This window comes from Centroberyx gerrardi, chromosome 4 (genome assembly GCF_048128805.1).
Source record: "Centroberyx gerrardi isolate f3 chromosome 4, fCenGer3.hap1.cur.20231027, whole genome shotgun sequence".
Lineage (NCBI taxonomy): Eukaryota > Metazoa > Chordata > Actinopteri > Beryciformes > Berycidae > Centroberyx > Centroberyx gerrardi.
This window is the reverse complement of record NC_136000.1, coordinates 27,077,512-27,094,028: the sequence shown is the minus strand read 5'-3', so window position 1 is coordinate 27,094,028 and position 16,517 is coordinate 27,077,512. Positions and strand designations below refer to the sequence as shown.

Genomic DNA, 16,517 nt, shown 5'->3' with positions numbered 1-16,517 from the left:
CAGATCTCTACGATTACATGCTTTCAGGGGATTTTCATTTGTCCACAGTGAATAAAAATATCTGACTGTAAATGGCACTGTACACATTTACTACTCTTAATTCTAACCAACTCTTAATTCTATCTCAAAAACTGAGTTTTTGACAGAATTTTTAATTCTCAGGTCATGTAATACACTGTAGTCAATGGAGAATAGAGCATACCGTATTTACACATCCAGTTTTCGCCTATGAAGGCATCAATCTTCATCTTCATGAAAACACAAAAAATGTTTAACATAATGTCTAGATTAGGCTTGTCAGATTTCAGAATTTTATCTAAAAAACTTAATTTTTTACAGCTTTCTGACCCCCCCCCCCCTTATGTGATCTGTTCACACATTAACTCAAAGTACAAACAAAGCACATATCATGCCACTGCTGGGTTAGCTCAACACGCTCCTGACCTGCAGTTGAATACACATAGATTGTGAGTTCAAGTCCTGGATGGTGTTTCACAAATGTGACATTAATGCAATACCTTGTGATAAATATCCCATGTTCCCTTAAGTAAGCACAAATGAAGCTGGTGGGATAGACACAGAAACGGGAAGTGAGCCATCCCCCCTCATAATTCTGATCATGTTCAAAATTGCTCAACCAATTAATCTTTTGTCTTTTATTTCCTCTTTTTCTATTACCAGATTTCTTGATTTGAGTTTAAAAATGGGGGAATGATTTATTGGGAAAATTAATCACAGAAAGTCAATCTGATTTGACCTCAATGTACCTGCATGCAATCGTTTTTTTTTTTCTCTAAATAGAGCTTGTGGAACTTGTCGACGGTCTTATTAATCAGCCAGTGATGTGTGAATCTGTATTGGCAGTAAACTGTTGTGGAGGATTAAAGCAGAAGCCTTGGGTTTGGTCACCAAGGTTAACATGACATAGGGCTGATGAATGTTCACAATACCAAACAAGCTAATCCTCTAAAGTATTCTGGACATCCGCTTTAGCCTGAAGGGCCTACGAGTAGGTTAACAGGAGATGACTGATCCGTGATCAGTTTTGCAATTTCTCCACTCATGGTTAAGGCTGGGTATGAGGATGAGGAGGCTGAACCCTAGACCGCAACTTCATCATGGAGCAACAAGGGTTTTTTCTTATAAATCTATGACTTTGTAGTCTTGCATTTACAGTGCGAGTAGCTACAACATTAAGCAGAGCCTTTGACACGCCTTTGTGCTCTGTGTCCAAAAGTCAAGATACCCTCACTGTGTCCTGGTATTTGGCCCAGACATTTTACAATATTTACAATGTGAACTGTTCTTGAATAGTTGAGCAAGCAACCAGAGTCAAGACAATGAGGCCCAGGCAGCCTTTTAAGGTAATGGTGATAATAGCACCTTCAGCAGGGATGGGAACTGGCAAATGGGAACAGATCAGTGTGGAGGACAGTGGGCTGTAAGGGACAAAAGAATACTGGAAAAACACTCTTGGTCAGAGTTATTCACAGTTGGCAAAATTCCCCTTGTGTTAAAATAGTTGACTGTTGCAGTGTAAACTACCTCAGTAACCTTGCATTTATGGAGGACCATATTAGTCATAATTAAATAAATGTCAGTAAAATAAATAATTACATAAATAAATACAGAAATATATAATATCATCAGTAAATAAATTAATAATTGATTGATTTTATTCCTTAATTTCAAAAAATTCAATAATTATTGTTTTCATAATAACATGACTATATTTAGTTGTATTTTTATTTCACAAAAACTTTTTTTTTTTTTCAAATGGCTTTTATTTTCAATTACATGATGGCATTATTCAGAATTACATTTTTCAAAGTGGTTCTTTTATTTCCCTTTTTCTTTTTTCATTGCTCCTCTCTATTTCATAATGACTCTTTTCATTTCATAATGTCACTTTTCATAATGTGTCAGCCGTCTGTCAATCAAAGTGAATGGGGCGGGATCTATTTGCTGATTGGGTAATCCTTTGCAATCGATTATTTTTCCTGGCTCTGAGGCTGGTCTTGCCTCATGGGCCAAATTACGTTAAAAAATACATTAATTAGTTGGTTGAAGGGTACAGTCCAGAGCTATCATCTCTGTTGATCCTTAAGAAACACCTTAAGCTTTATTTTTACATTTGGGAACACATGTACACTGTTTATTGCCTATTTTGGTCTTGGCCTTGACTTGCTCTCAACGCTTTTTGGACCTGGTCTTGACTTGAACTCAACTGGAGCTGGTCTTGGAGTTGACTTGGACTCGATTAAGGTGGTCTTGACTACAGCGCTAAATTTGAATGCCCTGTTCTTTTCCACAGCTGGAGGTCCCATCGCTGACCTCCTGCAGCAGGCCCTCCTGCCTGTGGTCGGCCACTCCAACTGCACCAAGCCTGACTGGTGAGGCAGCCTGGTCACCAAGAACATGATCTGTGCTGGAGGAGATGGACAGCTGGCTAGCTGCAACGTGAGTCACATTCATTTCCCACAACCCCTACATTTTATTCTACAGTCTCATGTAATATAGAAATGGAGTTCCTGTGAAAATATACCAGCCTTACAGTTTAGAATAGTTTTACACAGTGCCATAATGATTATTATATATGTACAATTTCTAAATGTTTTCGCCATCTTTTGCCTGAACATCACGTCTGGCTCTGTTACCCCTCAGGGAGACTCTGGTGGCCCCCTGAACCGCCAGAACCCTGACGGCTCCCGGGACGTCCGCGGTGTGGTGAACTTCGGCTCCAGCATGGGCTGCAACTACCCCAAGAAGCCCTCCGCCTTCACCCGCGTCAGCGCCTATATCTCCTGGATCAACAGTGAGTGGAAATGGGCTTGGCTTGTACCTTTTAGTGGACACTTCTGTCCAAAGCACCTTACAGTACAGTGCATAGATCTACTTGACAATGTTAGTGCAGTGCTCTCTCTGTTGCTTACAGCTCTGCAGATAGATTCAGTGTACTTACGGTTTACTGTCTTTGTGACAAGGCAATTAACGTTAAAACCTACAGCTATTGATTGGCAGCCATTTCTTGGTGGTGATTATGTGGCTCTTAAAGTTGGGCTGAAACAAAAGCAGGAAAATGGTTTTACTTAAAAGGAAATCATTGAAGTGTCATTCAAGTGACATTAGACATCATACTTTGAAAACCAATTGTCAGTGGTAGGAGTGCACAGAAATCCATTCTTTACATGAATATAGCTTGTGATACAACACGCAACATTTTGGAGAAGATGACAAGGCAATGTGTCGGTCAACAGGAATTGAAGTCAGACTTGCAGCATAATACCATAGCATTAGAAGTTGCCATGTAGACGATGTGAGAGTGTTTATCCATCTACTTGGGCTGTGTAATCCTGCAACATTGACCAAAATGTTACACAGTGTGCGTATCAAGGATATAAAAGTGCTGATACACCTGGCAGTTTTGTAGGCAATGTAGGCAACACTTCCAATACCAACCAACTAACCAAGTGAAAACACAGGAGTAACATCTATTCAAGTGTTGCCTTGCAAAAAGACATTCCTGTGTGATTAAATAAAAAATGTAAAGGCAACTTCTTGATCGATCTTGATCATCATATTTACCCAGATATTTATTTTCCCTGGTCATCTCTGCCTGAACAGTTGAACCCTAACCCTAACCAAATGAGCAAAATTTATTGTATAAAATAAATAAAATTCTATTTTTTTTTATTGATCTCAGAATCCAGCTGTATTGCTTTCATCATTTCCTGTTTCATTGGGGTCAAAATATGAGGTTGCACACATGTAAAAGTGATGTCATCCATCACTTTGTGGAAAATCAAAGAGCTTTCAACCCAGAGGAGACAGATAGTAAAATACCACTAAGCACAGCCAGGGCAATAGTCAAAAAGTTTTAGAAATTTTTGATGCTTTGGGGCTGTTTTACTGCTAGTGGTCCAGATCTTGTTAAGATCGATGGCATAATGAATTCCACTAAGTATCAGGATATTTTAGCCCAAAACCTGGTTGCCTCTGCCAGGAAGTTGAGACTTGGCCGCGGAAGGACCTTTCAACCAGACAACGACCCCAAACATACATCAAAATCATCACAGAAATAGTTGCGGGAACACAAAATCGATGTTTTGCAATGGTCATCTTGTCTCCAGAACCCTAGTGAAAATCTGCGGTCTGAATTGAAGAGGGCAGTCCACAAGCACAAACCTAAGAATATCAAGGATCTTGAAATGTTCTGCATGGAGGCACGGTCCCTCCCAAAGTGTTCTCCAACCTTGTCAGACATTACAGTAAGAGGCTATTGTACTAAACCATAAAACATTTTGTGTTTGAAGAACGTATTGTGTTAAAAAAAAGATCTGCTTCCGCCTCTCCAACACTACAGACGCTCTCTGCTTTGCTCCTGCCTGCTTATCTATTTTTCGGCAATATTTTCCTGTTTTTCCGGCTGCAATGCACAAAAATACGAGTGGGAGTTCCTGTTAACTACTAATTCTACAGGATTAAAGTGATCAGAGGTCGTGATCACCTATTTTCAAACATTTTCACCATTCGGGAATACACGATGCCTCCTCACACTCTGGACTGCCATAAACTGCTACAGAAGATTGCTTTACTAGAAACCAGAATTTTTGCATTGGAAAATGACAGAGAACTTCATGACACACTTCCAATGTCTTCAGTCGGTGAGTTAAAACAGCCTAGAACTCAGGCTCAGAGTGCTAATGAAGTGCCAGCATTGAATGATTCTATAACCTTCCCAAAACTTGGTAAACCTGAACCAGTACCAAAGAAACTAACTGAACAGACTGAGTCTACTACCCACTGGTATACGCTGGGCGCAAAGCCCAAAAATAATCACACAAATAGACAGCAGACTAATGCAAATAAGAGACTGCAGTCATCCCCGACATTACGGCTGGAAAATAGATTTGTACCACTATTGCATCTGTGTGAATCAGAAATGGCGACCACTATTGATCATTTGCACAAGGAAGAACGGCGACGGACTAAGGTGCGCACAGATAAAGGGTTAAAGTCAAAGGCGGACGGACTTGGACGGACAAGAAGCCTGGCCCCCCAGTGGACACCTGTGCCGGACATTCTCATTGTTGGAGACGCCGCTATCAGAAACATAAGCGGTAAGATGATCAAAACTTGTTGTTTTCCAAGTGCAATGGTCTGTGACATCAGTGAAAAAATCTCTCAAGTACTGTCTGACCACCCAGAAATGAATCAAATCATTGTACATGTGGGGACAAATGATATTCGCAGAGAGCAGTCGGAACTGCTGAAGCTGGATTTCATTGAACTTTTTACTTGGATTGAATACATGGCTGTCCAAAACCTGCAATTTAAAAGGACTGAACTTCATTGATAACTTTAACCTGTTCTGGGGGCGTAGAGACCTTTTCAGAGCAGATGGCCACCATCTAAACGGGTCTGGAGTGAAACTACTAACGGACAATCTCCTCTACTCCCTTCATCACCCATCTGCCCCCCTCCCGGATACACTCACTCAACTCTGACACACTTCAGTCCCAACTTCAACAGCAACCCACAGATGACCAGTCACTCTCACCACAGCCCCAGTCCCTGACCCAGCCTCAGCTTGGAGCTCTCTGTTCCTCCAGATCACCCTCCCCCTCCCCCTCCCCCTCCCTCTCCCCCGCCTCCCCTCTGTTAGGATTCACAGATAAGATGGAAGAACTGGTGAATGCCGGACTTAAACTCACCCCCGACCCCGACCCCTTCCCCGCATCGTTCTAGCCAGCCCTCAGGTTCCACCACCCCCAAAGCCCCGCTCATCAATTCTCCCCCCTCGTCCCCCTCGCCCATGCCCCCCCCTTCAACTCCCTGCCCCCCTCCCCCTCCCTGCCCCCCTCCACCTTCATCCATCCTGGAGGCGCCAAGCGCACTGTGTCACACCAGCGTTGCTGATATCAACACCGGAGAAGCAAACAACTGATGGCCTTGGGGTCCCTGCTACAGTGTAGCTGGTACTCATGAAATTTCCCATATCAAGCTGGGACCCAATACACGTATTGCTGGATCACAACCACCACCAAGACTTTTTACGTCAGTGCCTGTAACTTTCCCCATTCCTGTTTTGACTAGTAGTAGAATAAGCAAGACGTACCCTCTCCATGCTGCAAACTTATCAAATTTGATAAGTGTGAAACAACTTGACAATTGCAGACATCCTGCCTCAGGGCCTGTGAAAATTTTAATTGTCAAATTAGGAATGCCATTGATGACATTGCACCAGTTAAGGTGAAAATCTCTGGTAAGCAAAAAGCACCCTGGAGAAATGCTATGTCTGTAAAACAACGGAAAAGAGAATGCCAAAAGGCTGAACGTAAATGGCGAAAAACAAAACTCCAGGTTCACTATGATATCTACAGAGGAGCTTCAAAACTACAACATAGAATTGAGAAATGCCAGACAATCCTGTTTTGCCAAGATCATTAGTGAAAATACAAACAATGCACGTACACTTTTTACTACTGTTGATAGACTGATAAATCCCCCAGCATCCATTGCCCCAGAGCTTCTTTCTACTGCTAAATGTAATGAATTTGCCGCCTTTTTCAGTGATAGGATTGTGAGTATCAGACAAACCATCAGTGCTTCCATGTCTAACAGGAAGGTTATGCCTCCATTTCCTTCATGCATAAATAATGTAAGTAATATGGCAAATTTTACTGCTATTGGCTACTCAACACTTGAGAACACTATACAACAGCTTAAGTCGTCCACCTGCTGCCTCGACCCCTCTGCCCACAAGCTTTTTTTAAAATGTCTTTAGCTGTTTGCCGAATGAGCTATTGTAAATTGTTAACAGCTCTCTTTTGTCTGGTGTTTTCCCAAATGCTATTAAGCCTCTGTTAAAAAAGAGTTGCCTGGATGCCTCTGTGATAAGTAATTACAGACCTATTTCCAATCTCCCTTTTATTAGTAAGATCCTGGAAAAAATTGTCTTCAACCAGCTTAACAACTATTTAATTTCAAATGCTCACTTTGATCATTTCCAATCCGGATTTAGACCCCATCATAGTACTGAGACAGCCCTTATTAGAGTTGTGAATGATCTTCGTATTGATTCAGGCAAGCTTTCTATCCTTGTACTTCTGGATCTTAGTGCTGCATTTGACACTGTTGATCACACAATATTATTAGATAGACTAGAAAATTGGGTTGGACTCTGGCCCGGTCTTAAATTGGTTCAAGACCTACCTGCAAGGGAGGAACTACTTTGTGTCTATCGGTAACCTTGTCTTGTGGAGTTCCACAGGGCTCAATCCTTGGCCCTCTTTTATTCAACCTCTACATGCTTCCACTAGGACATATCATACAGAAAAATAGCATTCATTACCACAATTATGCAGATGACACTCAGCTCTACACTGTAACAAATTGCTGTAAAAATACAGGAAATTTTGTACAGTAATGTACCGTTCTTCGTAAATACAGTTGAATACTGTAAATGTTGATGCCTTTGAGGAACAAAATATTAACAGCAAGCTACTGTACAATCTTACGGTATAATACAGTATTTTTTCTTTTTCAGTTAAGTCAGACTTGAGTCTGTTGTCCGCCCATGAGCAAAGTCATGTTGCATCAAGTCCCACCACCTCATTTAGCACACAGTCAACGTAAAGAAATAAAAAAAAAAAATAGGCGTAAAATATTATAGATCAGTGATTTTATTCAAGATAGAAGAAAGAATAATAAGAAGAGGAAGAATTGAAGAAGACGATTTTCACCCCGACTCTGACCCTGCCAGCACAGAAGTGGACGGAGCTGCTTTCCTCCTCGCCTACAAGGTAAGTTAATTGCGATCTTATCAAAGTCAGCGTTACCCTGTTATGTCATTTTGTGTTGAATTTACATTGTATTGACTGTTGTTGTTTTTTTTGCAGAAATGACATAAGCCTAACAAAGTCAAAATTACTGCTTGACGTTACTTGGTGTTAACCGCATGTTGCAAGCATGCATGCTAATGTTTTCATTTAACGTTAGCTAGCATACTCTGAGTGGACAAAATTGTATATCTTTCTGTTGAACCACGTTACCAGTAACGTGTCGATTTATTTGATTTTCATAGCCACGGGATTGAGTTTCTAAGCAATCAAATCAACAAACTAAGTTAGCTAGCTTGGTCATTCGCATTTAACTTATGTTAGCTAACGTAATTTGCAATCTAATCAAATGTCCGAGGTAAGATGTGATCTTCCATTGATTTGTTGTAAAATCTACGTAAGGGACTAGGCTGTATTTTACCATTTGTTGTGGGGCTATTTCAAGTGAAAAGGTTTGTAGGATGTGTCATGTTGCTTTTCTCCCCACCTAGGGAGGGGAAACTTGCTTGTTATGCAAATTGATGCAAATAAGAGCCAAAAAGTTGATTGAAATGTTCTTCGCGTCATCCAGCTGCTGATGGCCTACTTCGATGAGAGAACAGAGGGACTGATACTCCTTGCTGATGTAAGTTTTGTTTAGCATTATTTTTTTTATGTCTACTATGACTGTACACACAATTTCATTCTTAATTTGGATACCATTGTCCATGTTATTTCTGCCACTGCAGCCGATGTTGAGCGCACCCTGACCCTCCCAGCCAGTCCACGACTGATACTGCTGGGTAAGTGTCACCTAAGCAAGGCATGGAGTATAGAACATAAGTCATTCTGTCTGTCTGTCTGTCTATCTAATTTCTCTCTTTCTGTATCTGTCTCATAAACTTATGTTTTGTTGTGCTCTCCCATGGATGTAGTTCTCTCATCGATGTTGTTTTTGCCATCCCAAGTCATGGAAAGTAATGATTTGCAGCAGTATAACTTATGATACTCGATATAAATAGAGTAAAAAAGGGAAAATATATTGCTCAAAATTTCATCGGGTGTGTTGTAGCCAATCCCAATACCTTAAAAATGCCTGGATAGGGCCCTGATACCCATATTTGATACTGTTTCGGGACATTAACTATAATTGTTGTCTGCATCAGTTGCTGGTGACGAAGTCACAATTGGACGTTGGATGATCAGCATTGAAAGCCATGTCATCTGTGAAGGCATCCAACCAAGCTTCATCACAGGGCTTGCTGCAGTTTTCGCCACCTACTGTGTTCAACTTGCAATACCAAGAGGAAGCTGCAAGGATACTGGAGTTTGTTCAAAGGTAAATCCTCTGCTAGTCTTAAATATTGTTTGGATATTTTGCCCCTCTTCCCAGCTCTGTTCAGGAATGTTGAATTGTCATTTACTATAAGCTGTGCCTTAAATCAGTGGCTCTCTCTTTTGTTCCTATATCGACTTTCCGATTACAGTTGTTCCTTTTGATAGCGAGTTGAAGTTGAAGCTGGCATGTGCATTCAAGTGTAACTCTGGGTTCAGACCGAATGTATTATCACACTACATGTTTTTGAATAGAGAGAGAGTAATTCTCTCTCTTTACCTCCCACCTCACCCCACCTCTCTCTCTCTTTATTTCTCTCAAACACGGAAGCGCCTCAAAGCACAGCCCGCCTCCTTTTGGCGCCCATGTTAATGGGACTAATGTTTATGGGACTGTTGAGACTGGCCATGTCACTGTGTTGAGCTCTGCGTGAGCCATGCGCCCCTTTCCCACTGCTCTCCTGAAGTTTAATTTCTCTTGATTTTCTTTCATATTTTGATCAAATTTCACAATGTCCCATCAGCTGTATTTGTTAGAAATAGCATCACCGCTGTTTCTGAAAGGTCAACAGAACACATTAGAAAATACAGTCTGCATGGTTACCTTATTGGCAGTTCTCTTCTTCCTGTGAAATTTGCTTGCAGCATGCAGAGAAAACCGACTAGACACTGAAACTATCGTTGCACCAGCCATGTGCAGAGCTCCACGCCGCAGCACGACCAGTCTGAACAATCCAATCGACTAACATGGTTGCCAAAAGGAGGCAGGCTGTGCTTTGAGGCGCTTCCGTGTTTGAGAGAAATAAAGAGAGAGAGGGGTGGGAGGTAAAGAGAGAGAATTACTCTCTCTTTATCCCCCTCCTCTCTCTTTTAATATCAAATTAAAATTTAAAAGAACTTTATTGGCATGACAGTAGTTTTTGTGTTGCCAAAGCACTGCAGAACAAAATATATAAGCAAAGTGTCAGAAAAGTATACACATTACATGCTAATATATAGAGTAATAGACCAGATAGATATACAGAGCGTTATTAGGTTGCTCTCACATCTGCCGTGTTTGCCAATAAAGTTCATTTAAATTTGAATTTGATATCAAAAGAGAGAGAGGAGGATAGAGAGAGAAAGAAATGTAGAAATAGAGTGAGGGGGATAGAGGAGGGCTTCACTGCGCTTGGGTGTGCAGTCTGGACCCAGAATAATGCATGCATATCTGAAGCTGTCTTTTCCCCTTCTTTGGGGTCTTTCCATTGGCTTTAGGCATTTCCTTCACCTCTAAATTTTTCTTTGCCTTGTGTTTGAATGCATTCCCACATCTACACCTATAGTAATGGTGTAGGCTCACAAAACTTCTTGAGCTCTCTGAAGTTACTACAAGTTAGGCTTTATTTGTGACTTCTCTACCATGGTGTATATTGGTAAATACAACATTTTCTCTATTTGCGTTAGTATTGAGAAACTTGCCACCAAAAATTGGACTCCATTTAAGCCATCTGCGATGTAGCACTGAAAAACACCCATAAATGTCCTACGTTCAGTCTTTAGTCCATCAGCCTTGCTGCTACAGGTTGTGTCCTCTGCTTCTCTCTCCTTGCTCTGTCTGCCTCCATCTGCTGCAGGTTCAAATACTCCAGTTCATGAAGTAAATAAGGTTGGTCAACAAAATAAAAAAAAAACCTCATAAATTTCAAAATGATTGAATGCAGGTAGCCATTGTCAGTCATTTAACCAAGGTAGATGGGAAAGTTTCAACTTTTTTTTTCTTTTTTATCTTGGTATAAAGACTGACAATGACTACCCACTTTCCAGATTTTGAAATCTATGAGGACAGTTTTGTTGGCCAACCTTATTTAGGCTACATTAACCACAGCAGCGATTTGGAACTGCAATAGACTGCACTTAGGCTGCACTTCTACTATTTTAAGTCAGAAATACAGTCTTAACTTCAAAAATACCAAAATTGGCCTTTAATCATGTTATTAACAGGATATTTTGCCAGAAGATAAGGCCATTATGACACTAGTTTGATTTGCTTTTATTTCCTCCTTGGTGTGAGTAATTGGGATGTATTGGTATCCTTGAGTAATGTATATGGCATTATCATTAGGTGTCATCAGATTCATTTTAGTGATATTTATTTTACATTCAAAATACTGTTCTGAAATCATTTAAGGATAGCATTGTAATGGGTATTTTTATCTTGAAGTTTGCAGACCGAAGTCCTAAAAATCAGTCTGCTTAACACTGCTGACAAAGTAATCTAATGCTGTCTACATTACTCAAAGATACCAATGTCTCCTAATGCCTCAAACCGAAGTTGAAATAAAGACGACTCAGATACTGTCATAATGGCAACAACTGGTCTGTTATTTATGAGAAAAGTTTCGTTTCGTTGAGAAATGTTTCGTTTCTCATAATGATAAAATAGTTTCTCAAAATGAGATCATTCTCTCATAATTACACAGAGGTCATTATCATGAGAAAACATCTTAGAATCTTTATTTGGTGAATGCGATGGGGTTCCGTATTAAGTGCAAATAATCTTTACTTACCACACCTAATATCTTATATGCTTTCTCTGTTATTACATTTTTAGGCGCTTCATTGGTATCAACCCGAGAGGGGAACAAAGGCCAGCCAGGGGAAGGTGGTGTCCAAGAAGACGGGGAAGCTGGTCCAGAAAAAGGCAGCAACTGTGAATCCCCATGTGGCCACCCTTATAAAAAACCTCATGGACTTTGAGTGGGGCTTTATGTAGCCCACAACACATCTCCACACAGGACCTCACTTTCACAAAGGAATAGCCCACACTGCAACCAGATGTTCATGTTGTCATTTTAAGGTAACAAGTCTCAGCATTGTGTTCTGTTCAGTTCAGTAGAGTTCAGTCCAGTTGTCTCAATTGTGCAGTTCCAGGTTTGTTCTTTCACTCGCTTTCTATTGCACATGATCATAACTCATGAAAGATGGATACTGAAGGCAGGGTACATTAAGTATGGTATGCAAGTTGTATACAGATTGTTGAGATCCTGTTTGACATGATTAATTCTTCTTACGGATTGTATTTTACAAGAATTTCATTACTTGAAATTTGTTAGCTACTGAATGTGTTTGATGCAGTGGCTTTAATAAATGTAATGTTACATGGCCATCTCTTGTCATAGTTCAAGAAAAAAGGAAACTGAATTCAGGGTACATGGACTAGGACATGCAGATTGAGAACCTGTTCAACATGAGGAATGGTGTTTTTATGGACTGTATTTCACAAAAATGTAATTACTTTAAATTTGTCAGTTACTGAATGTGTTTGATACTGCACTGGCTTTAATAAAAGCCTAATGTTGTAAAGCCATCTCTTGTCCAAGTCATTTCTATGCTAGCAATTTTCAGGGGTTTTCATTTTGAAATGTAACATTTTTAAATCATTAGCTTCTATACTGTAAAGATCACATTCTATAGTACTTTAATAGATTTTACAGTAATAAACTGTTTATGGAGATTACAGTAGGAACACTAAAATAACAGTATAATGGCAACCAAACAGCTGACAGTATTATACTGTAAAGCTTATATTCTATACAGCACAGTACTGTAATATGTTTTACAGTAATAAACTGTTGTTGTAAATTACAGTAGGTACACTGTAGAATAACAGTTTCATGCTGGCAACTGTAGCTGCCAGTAGTTTACTGTAATTTAACAGGGAAATTTGTTACAGTGTATATATATCTCTTTCTTCAAGTGACTTTGGTCCTGTAGATTCTCTGATTCAGTGTATTGAGGAAATTAATGACTGGATGTGCCAAAACTTTCTTCAGCTAAATAAAGACAAAACTGAGGTGATTATCTTTGGCACTAAGGAAAAGAGGCAGACAATTAGGGCTCACCTTGACTCCCTGTCTCTCAAGAGTAAAGACCAAGCTAGGAATCTTGGTGTTATTATGGATGCCGATCTCAATTTTAACAAACATATCAATACCATTACAAGATCAGCTTTTTATCATCTTAAAAATATAGCCAAAGTAAGGGGTCTTATGTCAAAACCTGATTTAGAAAAGCTGATACACGCTTTCATTACCAGCAGGTTAGACTACTGCAATGGTCTTCTCTCCGGTCTCCCCAAAAAAACTCTGGGGCGGTTACAGCTCATTCAGAATGCTGCTGCCAGAGTTCTGACTAAGACTAAGAAAACAGAACACATTACACCAGTTCTTAGGTCCCTGCATTGGCTTCCAGTGTGCCATAGAATTGATTTTACAATTCTGCTGCTTGTCTATAAAGCGCTAAATGGCTTAGCTCCAAAATACATTTCTGACCTGCTCTTAGGATATGAGCCACCCAGACCTCTGAGGTCATCTGGGACCGGTCTGTTAGTTGTTCCCAGGGTGAAAACTAAATCAGGTGAAGCTGCTTTTAGTAATTATGCTCCCAATTACTGGAATAAACTTCCAGAAGAACTGAGATGTGCTCCCACTGTCAGCTCTTTTAAAAGTTGGCTCAAAACATTCCTTTTCTCTGTGGCTTTTCTCTTTATTTATTTCTTTTATTTCTTTTATGTGTGTTTTACCTATTTTATCTCTATCTCTATCTTTCTTTTTTAATGTCATTTTAAATAGTTGTGGTCTGTGTATGTATTTTTTCTGTTTTATGTGAAGCACATTGTTTTTGCCTTGTGTATGAAATGTGCTATATAAATAAAGTTTGCCTTGCCTTTGCCTAGAGTCATACTATATGACAGTAGAGCTACAGTAAAAATACTAGAGTTGTAGTAGAATAGAATGGAATCGTAGTAGAAGACAGTAATGTCTGTCATGGTAGAAGACAGTAATCAATACAAGAATCCGTGCACTCAACAGAGCCAGGAAGTAGCCTAGCCTAAAAATCTCCCTAGTTAACTGTTAATAATGTGGGTCGATGACAGATGTTGGGCCAAGAAAAATTACCCAAAATTGACATCCATAGTAGGAATCATAGGTAGGAATGCATGCTAAACATAGCTAGAGTTAGCAAACACTTTCCCTACAATTACCTGTTAGCTGTTAGCTGAGTGTAGCTGAAGTGCTGGGAGCTGTGGGGAAGTGAACTGCTCCTCTTCTCTCCCGCGGTGTCAGGTCCTTAGTGCTGATAATATATTAAAGTAATATTTTGACTTTTTTCTCAAAATTACCACTTTATTCTCGTAATATTATGACTTTTTTAAGGGCATTTCGCCCATGGGGCAAGACCAGCCTCAGAGCCAGGAAAAATAATCGATTGCAAAGGATTACCCAATCAGCAAATAGATCCCGCCCCATTCACTTTGATTGACAGACGGCTAAGACATTATGAAAAGTGTTATGAAATAAAAAGCAATGAAAAAAGAAAAAGGTAAATAAAAGAACCACTTTGAAAACTTTAATTTGGAATAATATTATTTAATACATTTTAAATGAAAGGAAAACAATCAATCAATTATTAATTTATTTATGTATTTATTTATGTAATTATTTATTTCACTGACATATTTATTTATTTAATTGTGACTATTTTGGTCTGCCATATGCATTGACTGTTTTGTGCAGAATATTGATAATATTTTTGCTTCGTTGTTCAAAGCTTTGTGACATTGCATCTTCTTGTTGCCCAGAGAAATTACATCAGTTGCCCAACTAAACCTGCATCTCACCTCCAAACACTATACCCTTAACACTGTCTGACAAGTTGCATGTGTCAAAATTGCCCATCTCCATTGTCTCAAAAAAAAAACATAGACCAATCTATTGCCTCAGTACCCTTGTATCCAAGGGCGGATATTTCATTTCACTGTTGGGGGGGACAATAAACAGAAAAATTTCTCAAGAGCAATTCCTGAAGGGGACACCAAAGGTGCCGCCAAAAGTACTGTTGTATTAAATGTATATAGAGGTCCATTATGAAACATTTCCATAAGCACTTCATTCCTTTCTTATGAAGATTTTATCAAATTGCCTTTGATATTACTGGGGTCTTTCTACTTGGCGTTTCGGTGCACACTGTAAACCCAAATAAGTTAGCAGAACTCAAAAAAATTAAGGCAACTGATTGCCTTAGATTTTTTAAGTTTATGAACTCAAAAGTCACACGTTTTCAGAGCTTAAATATTTGGAGTTAGTGTTACATGTACCATTTGATTAGCGTTAAATCAAATTACTGATTAAGTCAACTCAAATATTTTCAGTTAATGCAACTTAGAATATTCATTCATCTCTCTCAATACAATAAGTTAACATAACTGAATAATTTTAAGTACACAAACTGAGCGTTTCATGTTCAATAAACTCAATATTTATTAGTCTCTTTTTAAATCTTTTGCATACTCACAACTCAAAAACATTGACTTCTTGAAACTTAAAATCATTTACCTCGAAACTTAAAAAAATTGTGGCAACTGATTGCCTTAATTACAATGAGTACCACTAACTTAAAAAATATACATATACACCATATTCAAAGTGCAGAGAACTCAAAAATTGTTCCAAGAGTAAACTTTTCGTGCCACCCTCTCCCTTTTAACACACACAGTGAAATAAATATTTGAAAGACAAATAAATAACTATAAAAAAGAAAAAACAGAGAAATATATAAACTATATTTATCTAAAAAATATACACAAAAAAAAAAAAAATATATATATATATATATATATATATATGAAAAGCTATTTAACAATTGCAAAGGCACAGTGTGTACGTTGGGCCATCTGGCTGAAAACCTGTTTAGGGCAGTAGGGCAGCAACTTTTAAGAACAAAATTACATAAATGTCACCAATAGCTTATAAACTTTGCATGTAATTCTCTCACTCTTCACTAAAACTGTTAAAATGTCTAATTATTACATTAACAAGTATAAAGGCACAGTGTGTACATCTGGGCCATCGGGTTGATAACCTAGTGCAGCAACTTTGTAAACAAACCTTCATAAATGTCATGAATAGCTTACAAACTCCTCGTACAACTCTACATATAACAAGAAATGTTAAAAGGTAAAACTGTTACATTAACAAGTCCAAAGGTACAGTGTGTACTTTGGGACACCTGGTTGAAAATCGTAGTAGTAAGTAAATAACTTTGAACTAGAGGGTACATGTCCAACCATAAAATAGCCTTTTTTCCGCTTTTCAGACCAATTTCTACACATGGAATGGATGGGACAATACATCAAAATTCAATATATCACAATACAAAAATGTGATATTAGCTACATTTTATTCTGCTGTAGTAATGAAAATTGCCCCGGCTTGCCCATTAAAATTTCACAAACTCTCCATCCAAATAACATTGTTTGCACTTTGTAATGACATTTTTTTTGGTTTACATTCTAGCGAGCTGGTGCCATCGTGGAAAGAT

General features: G+C 38.9%; 1 pseudogene; it reads left to right on the top strand.

Annotated features, from left to right (window-relative positions):
• The first annotated feature begins 1,394 nt into the window (after window positions 1-1,394).
• Window positions 1,395-5,748, top strand: LOC139923308 (chymotrypsin-C-like; annotated as a pseudogene).
• Window positions 5,749-16,517: the final 10,769 nt, after the last annotated feature.